This window comes from Loxodonta africana, chromosome 25 (genome assembly GCF_030014295.1).
Source record: "Loxodonta africana isolate mLoxAfr1 chromosome 25, mLoxAfr1.hap2, whole genome shotgun sequence".
Taxonomy (NCBI): domain Eukaryota; kingdom Metazoa; phylum Chordata; class Mammalia; order Proboscidea; family Elephantidae; genus Loxodonta; species Loxodonta africana.
This window is the reverse complement of record NC_087366.1, coordinates 42318518-42335036: the sequence shown is the minus strand read 5'-3', so window position 1 is coordinate 42335036 and position 16519 is coordinate 42318518. Positions and strand designations below refer to the sequence as shown.

The following is a 16519-nucleotide window of genomic DNA, read 5'->3' as shown; positions in this document are numbered from 1 at the left end:
AATGTGTTATGAGCTGGGTTGGAGCCAGAATATCAAATATCCAAAAGTATACAAAAGGGGATAACACTGGAAAAAAAAAAATTTAAGTCAAAAATCAAAATAGAGCCCAGGATTTCAGAAACAATGGCTTCTTATCAAAAATAACTGTCATTAAAATTGCCACAAACACCAGTGAAATGGATTTTGAGGGAAAGGTTAAGGGAATGTCTGTTTTATAAAATATAGTGAAAATTTATTTTATTCCTAAACTTCCCAGCCAAGTTTGTAAAATCTCAGACGATTTTTTCTTGTTTTTTTTTTTTTGTTGTTGTTGTTGTCAAGGAGCCAAAGATTTATCGATATTCACGTACACAGATTAAAAAATTTAATCCAAGAACTTTTATCAGCAGAGTCTGAACAGTCAGTCCTCTTTGACTAATGAATCACCCAAGGAAAGCCTCAGTCCGGAGACCATCAGGGGGGAAGACCAAGAAACACTGAGAGGAAGCATGCAGGCGTCATCGTAGCTTCTCTGATACAACAAACCAAGAGGGGGTCTGGCGTCATTTTTTCATTTTCTCTGGATGCTGGGGAGTCTGATTTGCATTAAAAACCGCTGCATTCAATAAACAAAAATAAGGATAATAATGACCAAAGCGCTATTTGGAACAGAAAACAAACTCAAGCAATGCCTTGAGTGTTTTGCACTGAATTCATTGAAGATTTTATTCGTTGAGCTCTCACTAAGATTATTAGGCTCAGCTTGCTTTTAATTTCACTGGCCTCAGTTACTCAAAACAAAAGGAGCCTGGTATGCGTGTGTATGTGTGTGGGAGTATGAGAGTAGGTATTGTGTAAGGGGGTGTTTGAGTATGTGTGTGTGGGTGCGCCAGTATATGTGTGTGGATGTCTGTGTGTGTGGATATATGTGAGCGTGTGGACGTATGTGTGAGTCTGTGTGAGTCTGTGTGTGAGAGAATGTGAGCGTGTGTGTTTGTGAGATGTATCGCACACAGGCTTTGTACATTCTTCACATTGCAAACCCATCAACAAAAGGAGGAAGGAAGAAGATCTGAAGGGAATGGGTGGCATTTGTGGGTTGAGGGGATGGAGAATGTCTCCACATAAACAAGAAGGTTTGGATGGGAAGTCTGCTAAAAAAAAAGAAAAAGAAATGTGAAGAGCTGGCCACAAGGTTGTAAATCCACAGACTGGAAGGAGGAAAAGAGAAACACTGCAAGCGACTGGAGTGTGTGTGGCTGCAACGTTCGTGGGCTCGAGGAGAAACAAGCGCTGAGGGAAACCGAGAAGGGGGGTGGCGGGTGTGATTTGTTTGGTGTTCGGAGCCAATAGAAAGGCCAGACTGTGCTAATATCCCCATGCAGCGCCGAGAGGAGTCAGAGCCGAGTCTCCGCGCTCGGTCCGCCGCCGCCGCCGCCGCCGAGCCAGGCCGGGAGCGCGGAGCCAGGCCGCCCGCCGCCAGCCCTCCGCCGCCGGCGCGCGGCTCATGGGCGTCTGCTGGCGTCCGCCAGGGGCGAGCTGAGCGCGGCCGCCCGACGGCGAACTTCCACACCTCTTTGGACTCTACGACTCCCAGGCAGGAGAGGGAGCGGGAGCCGAGAGAGAAGGGACCCGAGGAGGAGCCATCCGTCACGTCATTGCAGGTATGCGGCTTGCCACGACTAATCTGCCACGGACACGGTGTCTGATTTCTACCTTCACAGAGCAGTTCTAATTGATTGACACTGCTTCTGCCATTGCTGGTCCGAATAGAAAGCACCGAATAAATGCCTCGCCTAACTCACGCTAGATGATTAAAGCGTAGTGTGTGTTTTCAGGCCACAAGGTTTACTCACCTATTGAATTCTCCGTGGGCGGAAAGCAAGGACCTGCAAACTTGACCTGATTTCTTTTTGTCATAGCATCAATACCTAGGCTGTCATGCAACCCATTTTATATGACTTGGCTACCTCCGTTAGAATGATGACCTATAGCAAGTCAAACGCCATCCGATTGCTAGAAAGCGGGCTTCGAACATTCTCTACCTATTAGGTTAATATCCTCCGCATAGGAAAAGGAATCACCGTGGACTTGCCGGCAGGGTTCTGGTTTTTAATCCACTGTAGTCAAGATGGACTAATTCTATGAGTGAAATATCACTGCATCACTATACTATGATTGAGGGAGAAAGGAGAGAAGGGAAACAGATTTTTTTTTTTATATGATTGTCAGTGACTTTTCCTGTGCACAGATTTACTTCTACATTGTCTTTTGAGTTTAAAATGTATGTGTCTTGTGCAACTCCAGGGAGAATGAGTTCCAGGAGCTCACATACCGCTACAGTGAAACGTCATGTATTGGAACTATGTAGTAAAGATAATACGTGGAAGGAAATAGCTATCTTTTGGTTGATTTTATTTGATCCTCAAATTGGTGGACTTTCTGGCCATTTCCTTCTTTTCCATTTCTTTTTTCTTTTAAGGCATGAGTTTTGTAAAAATCTCTTTCCAGGGAATTTTATTATGTTTGATTCAGAATTTTGAAGATGGTTATATAACTTTTTTTTCCCCCCGCTATTGACATCTTGTGATTAACATTGCTTAATGAGTTCAGCCTTTCCTTAGAGAAGCTAATGGGGACTGCATGAAGGCTTGGTGATAAAATGAGCCTTGCTTTGAGTAACCCCCAAATTGTTCAAAGTATTCAAAGACTCCGAATCATTAGAAAAAGAGCTTGTTTTCTGCAGTGGAGGGAAACACACAGATCCTGCTTCTGATCTAGCAAGAGAATGGTATTCCAGCAGGTGCAAGAGTAATCAAATATGTTACCTGAAATCCAAATAGCACTTTTCTTAGTGGATTCTTACTAAATCATATCTAACCCAGGCATTAATAATTCACAATCAAGTCACCATTCGGTCATGTCTGGTTTTCAGGGCAGCCCTTATTCCAAGACCTGTGCCTGTCCAAGGAAGATAGGGAAGTTATAAGAAAGAAATTTGTTTTGCACACCACGATGGAGAATTTATATTAACCTGGTTTTCATCATGGAGGGGATGCACACCTCCGCATTACCATCAAGTCATGGAAACTTCGTAGTTTTGCCTATTGACTGATTTGAATGACTTACCAGCATATTTTTAAAATCTTTTCAAAGACTAAAAATAGCAAGTTAATACTGTATTTGGAAGAGATGGTTTTGATTTTATAGGTGAGTCTTCCCTTTTACATCACAAAGGAACCTGACTGTAAAGAAATTTACCTAATCCAATAAATTCAAATTAATTGACCCAACTAAATTTGATTGGTAGCTAAAAGGGTGGCTTTGTATTACTGTGGACATTTTCCAATCTTCCATCAGGTTTTGGTTTATCAATATAATATCTGAAATAAATCAGGACCAAACCCCCACTTACCTTTCTAATCTTTAAAGCGACATTGGGTGCAGCTGTAGTGGCTGGGTGACTATGAGAATGAATATATATGTACTTTGCATGGATTATGAGGCAACAATGGCTTTTCAGAGATGAATATAAACAATGCTTTGATTATTCATCGTTTTGTGCTATCGTTTTTCATTGGAAAAGGTAATCAAAATTCATTCTCTATGCATCTTAGTATAGCCAGCCGGAGCTTTAGATGCCCTGAAGTTGTAAGTGTGGTAAGGTTTATACAAGGTACATGCCTACAAACCTCTTTAAAATAAACACCTCTTCTTCTCAAGCAAAGGCATGATATTCGACTCTGAGTCTGGGCACCAAATTCTTATTGATATCAAGAGGGCCGGCCTGCTTGGGTCAAGGACAAATATTGACAGATTACAGAGATACAGGCACACAGCTGATTCAGCCAGCCACGTTCACGTGCCAGAGTTGCTACAGCAATCACAACAGCTTGCAGGCATTTCTCAATATCAGGGTCCTTTAAGTTTGCAGGAGAAAACTAGTGAATTGCTCCAACCAGAGAAAATGTGGGAAGTATTGGGCTTGGAACAAGTTGCACAAAAGATCAACAAATAAATTGTCTCAAATGGGAAGATATGTAATGATAAATTAGGGTCCGGATGCCATCTACTTCTTTTTGAGTTAGCTGCTTCTCTTCCTACCACCTAGTTCCCTTTTCTGTAAATTGGATACATAGACCTAGTAATATGTAGAGTTAATTTTTATCACATGTCAAGCTAAAATGTGGTCATCAGACCATCAGTCGAAACACTACTTCTACACGTTTTCCATCGCCACCACTTCTAGTTGGGAAGGTGCTTTGTTTGGCCGGTACATCCCCAGGACCCAGCCCATGGTGGAGCCCAGAGTTACAGAATAGTGTCCCAGAACCACATGGGGGAGTCTGAGGAGGGAGAGTGAGAGGTTTAAAGTAGCAAGGGTATGGAGTGAGAAGTTATAAAGACTGGTGAACTTCAATATAAATCCAGAAACCAAAGGAATAATGAGTTTATTTCTTCAAATTAGCTCCAAATGTAAATTCTTGATGTGATTTCCTGAATATTTGAAGCAAACTCTTATGTGTACACATATACATCACACACAGGTGTGGGATTAGAATAAATACACTTGATATGCTTTTAACACTCCCGTACACAAAGGCCAGGAGAGGGCAGCATGCAAACTGTACAAAGTGATGCCTCTTCTTGACCATGAAGAGACTTGAATCTCCAAATGGCTAAAAAAAACTCTCTCCAATTTTATGTTCCTTCGTCCCCTTTGAAAACATAAAGTCTTGAGTCTTAATAAGGGATACACCATGCAGAATAGGCAGTTTCTTCTTTACCCCTAAAATTGATAAAAAATTGATACTGCCTGGCAAAATAAGGAAAGCAGCATCTTAAACAGAGAATTCAATTGCTCTTTCATTTGCTTTACTTCTTTCTTTGAACATACTCGAGCAGACTTTATCTTTACTCTGTCAGGAGATAGATGGGAGAAAGGGAAGTAAAATACAGGAAAAAAAGAAAGAAGTGGGCTTTCTCCAGAGTTGGTTCTTCAGAGGAAATGTTCATGATCTGCTTTAGCAATAGATCTACCTTTCACTTTAAGCATGTCTCAAATGCCAGTTCAAAGCCAAATATATTTTGTACACTGACAATCCACGGTACCTCCAAAATCCTAACAAATTTGATTTCAAGATAGAAGAGCTATAATAGCTTCTCTTAGTGGTGTATAGTCTAAGACACGTGTTCACAAAGAAGAATTTTGCATCTGCCTCTTAGAAACGGAAAGATGGCAAAACCTGGTCCAGGATAAGTACCTTTCTAAACTCATAGCTGTAGACTGGTTCCTTGTGCTATTGTTATACCACGGGCCAGTCTCATTCTAGGAACAAACTACAAATGTGTATAGAAGAGATACCTGTAACTAGTTTTTTTTTTTTTAGTAGTAGTGATGCTTCTAGCTCGTTCATTCCAATACCACCTTTGGTTCAACTGCCGCTCAACTTACTACTCAACAGGAGGGCTCTGGGAGAAAGCTCAGACAGGGGCTTTTATAACAAGATCAGAGAGGCCCAGGGCAAAGCATTCTGGGGAAAAGGCTGAGGCTGGCGCTGGGAATGGAGAAGGTGGAAGGGACGTTGGGCTGGGGCTGGATGTGGGGAGATGATTGAAGCCATGATATCTGTGTAAAGAAAGAGCAATTCCAAGGCTTAGGAGCAGAAGATTCTGGGAGGCTCAACAGGCTGCACACCAAGGGCTCAGGAGCCTGTATGCATAAACAAGGCCTTGAAAGCTCTCCTCTCTAATGTTCTCTGCTGCCACTGCTCTCGACTGTGAGGCCTGGTGTCCTTGAATCAAAGCAAAGGGCTTTTTCAAGGACAAGGTGGAGATTCCTTGGTGTGTGGGAGGAAAGGGAGGCCACTGTGTCTCCCCCATTTCCAGCCAGATTCCCCTCTGCTCCACTCCTATTTGCTGTCTGGCACTGCGGAGTGCCTCGATGCTGTGAAAGCTTGGGACATGTGGGAGCCCTGTCCAGGATCACCATGGAACCGAACACAATGCAGTCATGGTAGGATGTTAGCAAATAAGAGAGGGTGAAATGAATCCTAGGGTGGGGGAAAATGTGAGATTTATCCCCTAAAGGCTGAGACCAACAGTCTCCATTGCTATCTTTCAGTTTTCAATGTAGCACTTCCCAAGTTCCTTTAAGATAGTCAGAGAAACACCGGGTTCGAGCTCCCTTTTCAAGATTGCCGTTCAATAAAGAATCTTAAGGATGAAGGGGTAATCTCTTTAAAGGCACTGATGTGATGGCAAAGTAAAAATGAGTGAATGAGATTTTAGTATTCTGGCAGACACAATAACCTTCTTAAGAAGACATCATACTTCAGGGTATGTTACATTAAGAAAACATTTCTGAATTACGAATACAAGAGAATTGGAAACAAAGAAAATACATGACTTATGGAAAAATTCCCCTGAAGGAGAGTTTTTGAAGGACAGGACACCAAAAACACAAATATTCCCAAATATGACTTTCATGTTATGGATTAGTAGCAGGTCTAACCTAAAATTCTCCTCTCCTATAATTTATTTAAATAGTTAGAGGGGGAGGGAGGGGAAAGAACACATTGAGCAGGGAAACACTTGACTTGCTCATGTGAAATGCTAAGTTGACTTTGTCTAGTACAACTATTGTTTGCATTAAAAATATTATTCAACCTGGCTCTGCAGCTGTGACTCCAAAGGCTGAGAGGACGCTAATCTTATCACCCATGGAAAACTAGTCACCTCTCTGTGCTTTCTGCAATTATAGCACAGGCTCTGGATACTGCATTATATTTTCTAATTATGTAGCAGCGTTTTGTGAAGGTTGATAGATGTGTGATATTGTACTTACGGTTAATAAAAGTCTAGCAACTCTGTAATGAGATCTCCCTACCAAATGTTTTGGCTAGGAATCTAAATGTCATTGAATTCTGGAGTGATCTTATGAATCATTTTGCAGATTAAGATTCATCTAACGTTTGTTGAATGCTTACCATATGCCAGATTATACTAGATACATTCATGCCTGTAATCTTCACCACAACCCTTGGAGTTTATTGTCTGGAAGTTTTATTGATTAAGAGTATTGATTATACCCATAACATTTGATAGCTGAGAACCTAGCCATACAAGCATACATTCAACGGATGTTCATTGAGCCTCTTCTTTGCATAAAGGTGATAATAATAATAAACTATAATTATTATTACTGGTATAATCTTTTGTATTATGTTTTTACATACTTCTTGCATTTGATTCCCGTACAAGCCAGTTATTCACATATGTAAAAAAAAAGGCATCTTTCTATAGCACAAGCCCATCACAAAATAACTGTGGTTATACATATGAAAATAATCTTGATTTAGGTCCATCTCCATAGGACTGCCCCATCTGATAGATGGCAATCCGATGGTAAATAGTCACCCCACGGCTGCTTCTTGAGAGCAAAACGTTGTTGTTGTTAGTTGCCGTTGAGTTGCTCTGACTCATGGCAACCCCATGCTCAACAGAACAAAACAGCACTTGGTCTTGCACTATTTTTTACAATCATTGGTGCGCTCGAGTCCATTGTTGAGGTCACTGTGTATTTTGAATGTCTTCTAACCTAAGGGGCTCATTTTCTAGCACTGTATTAGACAGTACATGTTGTGATCCATATGGTTTTCATTGGCTAATTTCCAGAGGTAAATCCCCAGGTCTTTCTTCCTAGTCTTTCTTAGTCTGGAAGCTCTCTGAAACCTGTCCACTATGGCTGACCTGGCTGGTATTTGAAATACTGGTGGCATAGCTTCCAGCGTTGTAGCAAGATGCAAGTCACCACAGTACAACACACTGACAGATGAGCGGTGAGAGAGCAAGACAATTCTGTGTAAATTTTAGCCCCTCTGCTAAGGGCATGCTCAATGCTTGTGGGGGGAGGGCACACCCCCTGGCCTGCAGAAACACCCCTCCCTCTTCCTTGTGTCAATTTTGGAGTGGCACAAAAACACATGGCTTCAAACAGTCATACATCCTCAAGACTCAACTCGACTAATAATTTCAAAAATACAAATAAGGTGCCACACGTCTGTGAACTCAGAGAACGTAAACTTTGGAAGAAGTGGACAGGAAACATTGCTTTGCATCAGAGGGTCAAACGATATTAAGACTCTTTTGATCTAGAAGGGGATTATCTAGTTATTATGAAAAATTACTAACCTAGAAACTCAAGAGACTTGGGTTTGTACCTGTTGCCATTTTTCACTTGAACTGTGATCTTAGGGAAAGCCTCCAGGCTCCCTTGAGTACACTCTTTATAATGAAAAGGCTGAAGTAGATCATTGTGTTTCATTCTAACTCTAAACATCAATTCTACACTCTACCTTCTGTGATAACAGCTGCCATTTCTTGAAGGATGACTATTTACTAACATATTACAGGAATCATCTAGTTTTTACAAAAACCCTAACATATATTACTATTATTATCTTTATTTTACACAGAAGGAGTCTTAGTCATCTAGTGTTGCCAAAACAGAAATCCTATAAGTGGATGGCTTTAACAAAGAGAAATCTATTCTCTCACAGTCCAGTAGGCTAGAAGTCTGAATTCAGGACACCAGAAGGACCTCTCTCTCCATCGGCTTTGAAGGCAAGTCCTTGCGATCCATCAGTCTTCCCTTGGTCTGGGAGCGTCTCAGCGCAGGAACCTCAGGTCCAAAGGACACGCTCTTCTCCCAGTGCTGCTTTCTTGGTGGTGTGATGTGCCCATGTCCCTCTGCTTGTTTCTCTCTTTTATATCTCAAAAAGAGATTGGCTTAAGACACTACCCAACCTTGTAGAACTCATCAGTATAATTGCCACTAATTCATTTTATTACATCATAGTGATAGGATTTACAACATATAGGGAAATCACATCAGAAGATAAAATGGTAGACAATCATACAAGGGAATCATGACCTAGCCAAGTTGGCAGATATTTTGGGGGACACAATTCAATCCATGACAGAAGGCTTGTCTTAACCATAAAGAGGTTAAGAGCTTTCAAAAAGTCATAAAGCCAAGGAAGTTGCAGAACTGTGTTTCAAACCTGGCTACTTCATACTTCCCATAGTAGGTTGTGCCTTCATTCACTTGCTCGTAAAGAGATATTGGGAAGATACCATGTGCAGGGCATTGTGCAAGGTGATAGGGTATCTGTGAACAAGATAGACAGCATCCTACCCTTAAAATGCTCACAACTAGTGGGAAAGACCAAAAAATAACCTAATAATTCTAATGGTGCTTTCTAAGTATCATAATACAGGATGCTCTAAAAATTTGTAATATTATTTTGGCCTTGTTAACAAAACCATTTGACCATATTAGTCTAATCATTATAATAACTCAGCCCTTTTCTTTGCATCATTCAGATATTTTTTCCCCTCCAGTACAGCACATTTTTGGTCTTCCTTAAATAATTATGTTCGTAGTATGTCTACAACTTTCACTAAATTTTAGGGTCCCTTGGATACCCCGCTGGCTTAGTGGTTAACAGCTATGGCTGCTAACCAAAAGGTCGGCAGTTTGATTCCACCCGGCACTCCCTGGAAACCCTATGAAGCAGTTCTACTCTGTCCTATAGGGCTGCTATGAGTCGGAACTGACTTGACAGCAACGGATTTGGTTTTAGGTTTTGACAACAAAGGCCATTTCTTCTTTATCTTTTTTATTTCCCAGCACAGAACCAGTGTCCATTTAACTATATGCTGATCTGAATTTGTTAAGATCCCAGTTACAGCTAAGAGCTAGGATCAGAGACTCCTGGTTAGCTGCTGAGTGGGAGCCTTCCAACAGCTTTAGGCATACCCCTCCATCGTAGGCTAAACAAATGACAAACGTAGTCATTTGCCCTGAGAACAATGTTTTTTGTTTCTGATTCTTTCTGCCTTGTGCTACCTATTCCTTGTGTTACACACCCCAAACTGTCTAAAATGATCATTTAAAAAAAAATTGTCATATAAAATCAATTAATTTTCTTTAAAGAAAAAATTTACTGTTTAGACTTTAAAATTCTGGATCAATCTTTCTGACAGATTTTTTTCACCAAGTTAAAAAAAAAAAGTGTCGTTAGAGGATGCCACGGTATGCCCACAAGTTTTCCCTTCATTCCCCTAGGGTTATGAGAGCTAGCCATAACATACTAGAATGCCTGGTAACTTTCTGGGCTCTGCAGTTGACCTGAAAATTAACAAACTCAAATACATGCAGAGGAAAGTAATGAGGTTATTGAAGGTTCTAGAAACAGTGCATCTTTTTGGACTGGAAGACTTAAGAAACAAGAGAGTTTAGGAGGACAGCTTTCCTCTCTGTGGTTTCAGAGGGAAGATTTTAAAATCACTAGGACAGGGAAAGTCTATGAGAATTTAGAGAAATCTGTGAATGTGGACAGGAAAAAAACTGCATTTTTTCCCGCTAACCTGTAACTGAAAGTTCACATTCCCTTTAGCTATGAATGTGAACAATAAACCACAGGAGTATTAATAGAACCATGCTTTTGCTGCCAACAGAAGCCAGAGATATTTTCATGTTGTATTGCCATTGCTACAGATGCCTCAAAATATCACTTACACTTATCACTACATCAAAATCATGGTAGTTCTTATACCTGCTTTTAGATCTTACAATTATAATGTGCATGCTTTATAAAGAAGACCACATAATGCAATATTGCACTTTTGTTTCTTTTTAATATATTGATAGTTATTTCTCTCTACATATAGTATCTTTTGTAATATTATGGACTGTTTGAATTTATTCCGAGGAGTCCTTAGACTTCTTGAGACCCAAAGGTATCCATGGGGAAAAATGTAAAGATAACTTATTCTCTAGAGAGGTCAAGTTGGCATATTAGATGGCAGCCTTTCTAACACCTGAAATTTCCGCATATGGAATGGGCGACCGTATGAGACAGTGAAGGCCACGCTGGCAAAGAAGCTGATGTCTCTTAGGAATTCACTTGAGAGAGAAGTCATGTATCAGATATGGAGTTGAGCCGTGATACCATCCAACACTGAGGTTCTTTGTGTTTAAGACAAAGAGAAGGGGAAAAGTAAGTCTCTTTCCTCTACTTGAATTTGCATCAATTTGAGCAAATTCTGTAAGGAGAGTTTTATAAGGGCGGAAGAGTCTGAAACGGCAGACCTCATGCCATGTATCTTTGCATTTGTGTTTGTGACTATGATGGTCTCAAATGTCAGTAATTACAGGTTGGGCGAGTGAATTGGATGGCTCAGATGATGATCAGGTATGGCTGGTACCCTGTAGAGTGACCATACAATGATTGCCCTGGGTTCCCATTCAGAGCTCCACGCTGCGTTGTAATGATCTTTTTCATGTTCTTTTCTCCTATGCTATGCTGTAAACTCTTTACGGGATCATTTTTTTTTTTTTCCATCTTTATGTCTCTGGTTGTTACACAGTACCTGAATCATGATGCTTATGTTTGGTGAATGAATGAACGAATAACGATCCTCTTGAGGTCACTAGAGGAGCCCTGGTGGCGCAGCGGTTCAGAGCTTGGCTGCTAACCCAAGGGTCAGCAGCTGGAATTCACCAGCCATTCCTTAGAAACCCTATGGGGCAGTTCTACTCTGTCCTGTAGGGTCACTATGAGTTGGAATTGACTCAATGGCAGTGGATTTGGTTTTTAGGTTTTATTGTTGCAGAACCAGTGACCTTGTTTTTTAATAAGGAACAAAATATGAGAAAGAGTACTACAGATTTTCTTAAGTTTACAGAGCATCCTTGGGTGGGGTAGCAGACAACATTAATCCTATACCACAGTGTTAAATTCTGGGCCATTAAGTACCCAAGCAAAAACCTCAGAAAAGATTCTTGTTAATGGTAAGACAAACAACCTCTCTCCTGTTTAACTCAATGGATGTGTTGACAGCTCTCAAGACTGCTGCGGCCTTGGTGGGCTCTGATAATTCCTAGGCAACTAACATGTTTTATTTGGGACTTAACTGAGCTGAGAAGTAGTGAACGTCTTCATTTTTAGAGGATGCCAAGGCATTCCCGCAGGTGTGTCTTTCGTTGCCTTATGATAATGGAACTTGGTTTTGAGGGCATTGCTTATTCTGACAGGGGGAATAAGGAGGGGTCCGAGGAATGATTTATTAAGCACTTAACTTACTATGGGTTCCAAGTATTCTAAAGTACAATATCTCATTAAGTTTTTACAACAATTTTTGAGGTAAGTGCATTGTCCACATTTTACCAAGAACTGAGGCTCACTGAGATCTAGTAAATTTTCTGATTTCACACAGCTAGATAAGCATTCAAATAAAAGGTTTAAGAATCCCAAATAACATCCACTTTTCATTACCACAGAACTCCAAGATGCTGCCTTTTCCCCTAATAACGTTGGCTCAATCCTTCACATTGACTTAGGTTTCATGCTGGAGACTCTAGAGATCAGAATCCTGGTGAACTGCGTTAGGTAAGTAAAACACAGAGAGGGTGTACACTACAGCAATTTTCTCAAGACATAAAATAAATGATAGAGAAGCCTCATTCTACCTATTTGTAGGTAACAAAAAAGGCACACCCTTCCATACAGCAGGAGGGGCTGGTACCTTGGAGAAGGAAGTGCTTCATGTACTTGGGTTTGTACTTCACGCTGTACTCGACATGGGCTTATACTTTAATGCAGACAGTTCATTCTCTCTAAGTCCTCTGGGACCTGTGTCCCAAGTCTCTAGCTGCAACCCCGTGCAACCAGTGTTGGCTTTACCGTGCTGACTCTAGTCCCCCTCTCAGCAGCTCATACGCTGAACTTTACACCAAAAATGAATACTTGCCTGCTTCTGTATCAGTTACTGTTGAGTCAGTTCCAACTCATGGCGACCCCACCCGTGTCACAGTAGAATTGTGCTACACAGGGTTTTCGGTGGATGATTTTTTGGAAGTCAATCGTCAGGCCTTTTTGTCGAGACACATCTGAATGGACTGGAGCTTCCAGCTTTCGGTTAGCAGCCTACTGCTGTTTGCACCACCCAGGAACTCCAGGCAAACCACACAGTGTGTAACTTTTTATGATTTCCTTTCTTTCTTCTCCACCCCATGTTCCATGTTCTATATTTGATGCCTTCTAACTCACAGAAGTTTCAGATACATAAGGAGATAACTTCATCTCCTCATTTTACAGATAAGGAAGTGATAGTCCAGAAAGTCATATGCATTGTAACACTCTAGTTTGGTATAGAACAATGACCAGAACCACTAGTTTCTTAATTTCCTCTCTTTTCCTCTTCCCACTGTGCCATGCTCACCAGTGACCCTCCATCAGTAAGCTGAGCCTAAATCAACAGTAGGTGAAGTGTTGCAAGAGAGATTGCACAAAGGTCCAAGATACAGCTTGCAGAAAATGTGCCAAAGGACGGGGAGAGGGGAAGCATTTTGCTTTGGGGACAGTGGAAGAATCTTGCATAAATATAGTAGGGCTTGACATTGTTTAATCTTTTTTTAATTTGGATGATTTTTTCTCCTCTTCTCGGCAACCCTAAATAATCCCAGAGCTTGAACTCCCCAAAGACTGAGGTCCATTGAAATAGTCCCAGCTATTTTAAAAAAAAAAAAATTTTTTTTTTTATTTTTATTTCTAGAAGCCCAGCAATGCCTTCAGCTGGTGAAATGGATAAAGGGGCAGCTGTAGCCCTGATTCTCCTTCCCAGGTTTCCAAGTGCTCTGTGCCTTTTGGTTTTCCAGGTAATAGCAATTACTCCTCCTTCCCTCCATTTGGACCAAGGGGTTGGACTGGAGTTAGGATGGATTTTCTTTGTGACATACGTGGTCAGGTTTTGCTCCATTCCCAATATAGTGTCTTCTGTAGTCCAAATGCCCCTGTTGGACTGGCTTATTTAGACATGCTTAGAATTGCTTTAACTAATAAATCTTGTCTCTGGCAGGGTTTGGGGACAGAAATGAGTTTGTGTCATAGTCTCTCCATACTTTTCCACTTCTGTTTGTCAGAGGAAGGCCACTCCCTGGAGGAAAGGCTTCCTTCTCTTCCTTAGCCAGGTTGGCAGTTTTCCTTCTGCTCACCCCTCCTTTTCTTTTCTGAAGCTTGAAACTAGACATGCACACTACCAGACATCCTAGTGGAACACACACACACACACAAACCGTTGCCATTGAGTCAATTCTGACTGCATTTTCAAAGGCTGATTTTTCAGAAGTAGATCACCAGGCCTTTTTTCTGAGTTCCCTCTGGTGGACTCAAACTACCAACCTTTTGGTTAGCAATGTAAGTGCTCCACTGTTTGCACCACCCAGGGACTCCCCTACCGGGATACAAAAAACCATTGTCATTGAGTGAATTTCTACTCATAATGACCCTATAGGACAGAGTAGAACTGCCTTATAGGGCTTCCAAGGCTGTAATCTTTATGCAAGCAGACTGCCACATCTTTCTCCTGTGGAGCAGCTGATGGGTTCAAACCACCAGGCTTTGGGTTAACAGCTGAGAGATTAACCACTGCACCACCAGGGCTCCATCCTATTGAAATAGACCCCCAATAAATTGTAGGCACCTCTGTAAGTAATTCTCTATTGAACAAACAAGCCAATAAATAAATGAGTGAGCTACAGAAGTTCTTACCCATGATGCCCTCAGAGTGGCCCAGAGGATTGTGAGGGTCAACAGCAGGTGGACTGCTCATTGTGGGGGAAGCATTTATCCCTTGCAGGGTCAAGCAGATGTTTGGAAACAGGAGAAAAAGCAGCAGGAAGCAGAGGAGTCGATTAAGCTGAGTATGTCCAAGGCAGAACAGCCATCTTCCACGGCTACTTCATCGATGCCTCCTGCTCTACCCCAGTTGAGTGTACATGTCACTGGGTTTGAGTAATTGGGCTGTGGAAGATAAAACAACTGACTCCTACTGAAAAGTTCTGTTTATCCAAATTTAGGGTAAAAATCCTGAACTCTATTCTTGGGTTGAATGAGACAGAATTGCTGATGACTGATGTCTGAATAGGCGCCATATGGATTTGTATGAAGGGAAAGAAAATAATCATCAGTCGTAAAAATATTTTTAGTCTTCATAAGGGTGTTATGCACCCACATGTTTCTGTCAGGTGGTTTTGCTATAAACGATTATTCTTGGACTACTAGAAAAATTTCCTTTTATAGTGATTGCACACTTTCCCAGATTACCAGTGTAGCATGCAAAATCCCACAACTTCAGAAATTCAAAAGATCAAAGGCAGAGAGGCCATCGGAGTCTTTAGACTCACCACACACCAGAACAATAGCTTTGCTACCAAAGGCCCCTTTAATGAAAAGAAAGTATACTTTCGTAATTACCCAACTGTACTGTGAAAATTGATAGGCATTCCTAATTCTCGTTTTAGGTATTCCTGTTGTTTCTTGATGGCAGTAAAAGGCAGATTGTCTCCATATGATGAAAATATTGGCCAGTTGAGGTTTGGAGCTATTTAGTTAATATTAACTGCAATGATGTTGAGCTGATTTTCTGTTTCAAATGACAGCCAGAACTATCAAATAAACCAGAAAGTATTTATTAGGGTTGCTTCTGAATATATAGACTGTGATTCATGACACAGACTCTATCAGCTCTCTTAGAAGAGGGGAGAATTTTTCCATCTGTGTAACCCCCTGAGTGGGTGGTATAGGGTGAAAGCCTAGAAAATGATTTGGGAGTGTATGAATAAATTAATGACTAACTTTGAGCATACAGATTTGAAAGTAAGATCTCTAATTGGTTAACTATAACCAGGTCACATGTAATGCCAGCAAATTGGCCATCAACTTTGAACTTTAGCCCTAAGCCCTATTTTGTCAGTGTTCTGATTTGTATACATTCAACAAACATTTATTGAGTGCCTGCAGTGTGCCTGGCTGGAGTTTCAGGGTGATGCAAATGGTTAAGCAATCAACTGCCAGCCGAAAGGTTAGCAGTTAGAACTCACATAGAGGTGCCTCGGAAGATAGGCCTGGCTATCTGCTTCCAAAAGGTCACAGCCTTGAAAACCCTATGGAGCCATTCTACTCTGCACATATGGGGTCATCATGAGTTGGAACCAACTCTGTGGCAGCTAACAACAGTGTGCCAGGCAATGGAAATATAAAAAGATAAGATACAGCTCTTGCCTGCAAGCAGCACCTGGTCCACTAGGAGAGATGAGCAGGTAAGCAAATAACAATCACATTCAATATTAAGGGCTACATCTGTGCAAAGGCAAATGGGAACAGGATGAAAATGGAAATATGAAACACTAGCTTTGCTTAGTAGGGATTGTAAAGCACACATCATACCGGAAAAGACGGTTTGCTCAGCAGTTTACAATTTTCACACATCACCTTTTTAGTAGTTTAGTGTGTTGGGTGATGGTTGTTACGGTATAGCAGGCATGCTGTGCAATTTTTTTTTTTTTCAATTCCTTGAAACACAAGTAAACACATCTAGTTTGTAGCATCTAGAATAGCCTGCTATTTGTGGGGCTGCGGCTCAGCAGTCTCCTTGGGCACTCGGTATTTGGAAGCTCTGGCTTCTGGTTTTT

At 41.2% G+C, this 16519-nt stretch overlaps 1 protein-coding gene across 1 annotated transcript in view; it reads left to right on the top strand.

Moving 5' to 3' along the window:
- The first annotated feature begins 1358 nt into the window (after window positions 1–1358).
- GREM2 (gremlin 2, DAN family BMP antagonist) overlaps window positions 1359–16519 on the top strand; it is a 146170-nt gene continuing 131009 nt past the window's right edge. The window contains exon 1 of the mRNA XM_010591038.2: window positions 1359–1643. The gene's annotated coding sequence lies outside the window, so the exon portion shown is untranslated. The remainder of the gene's footprint in view (window positions 1644–16519) is intronic.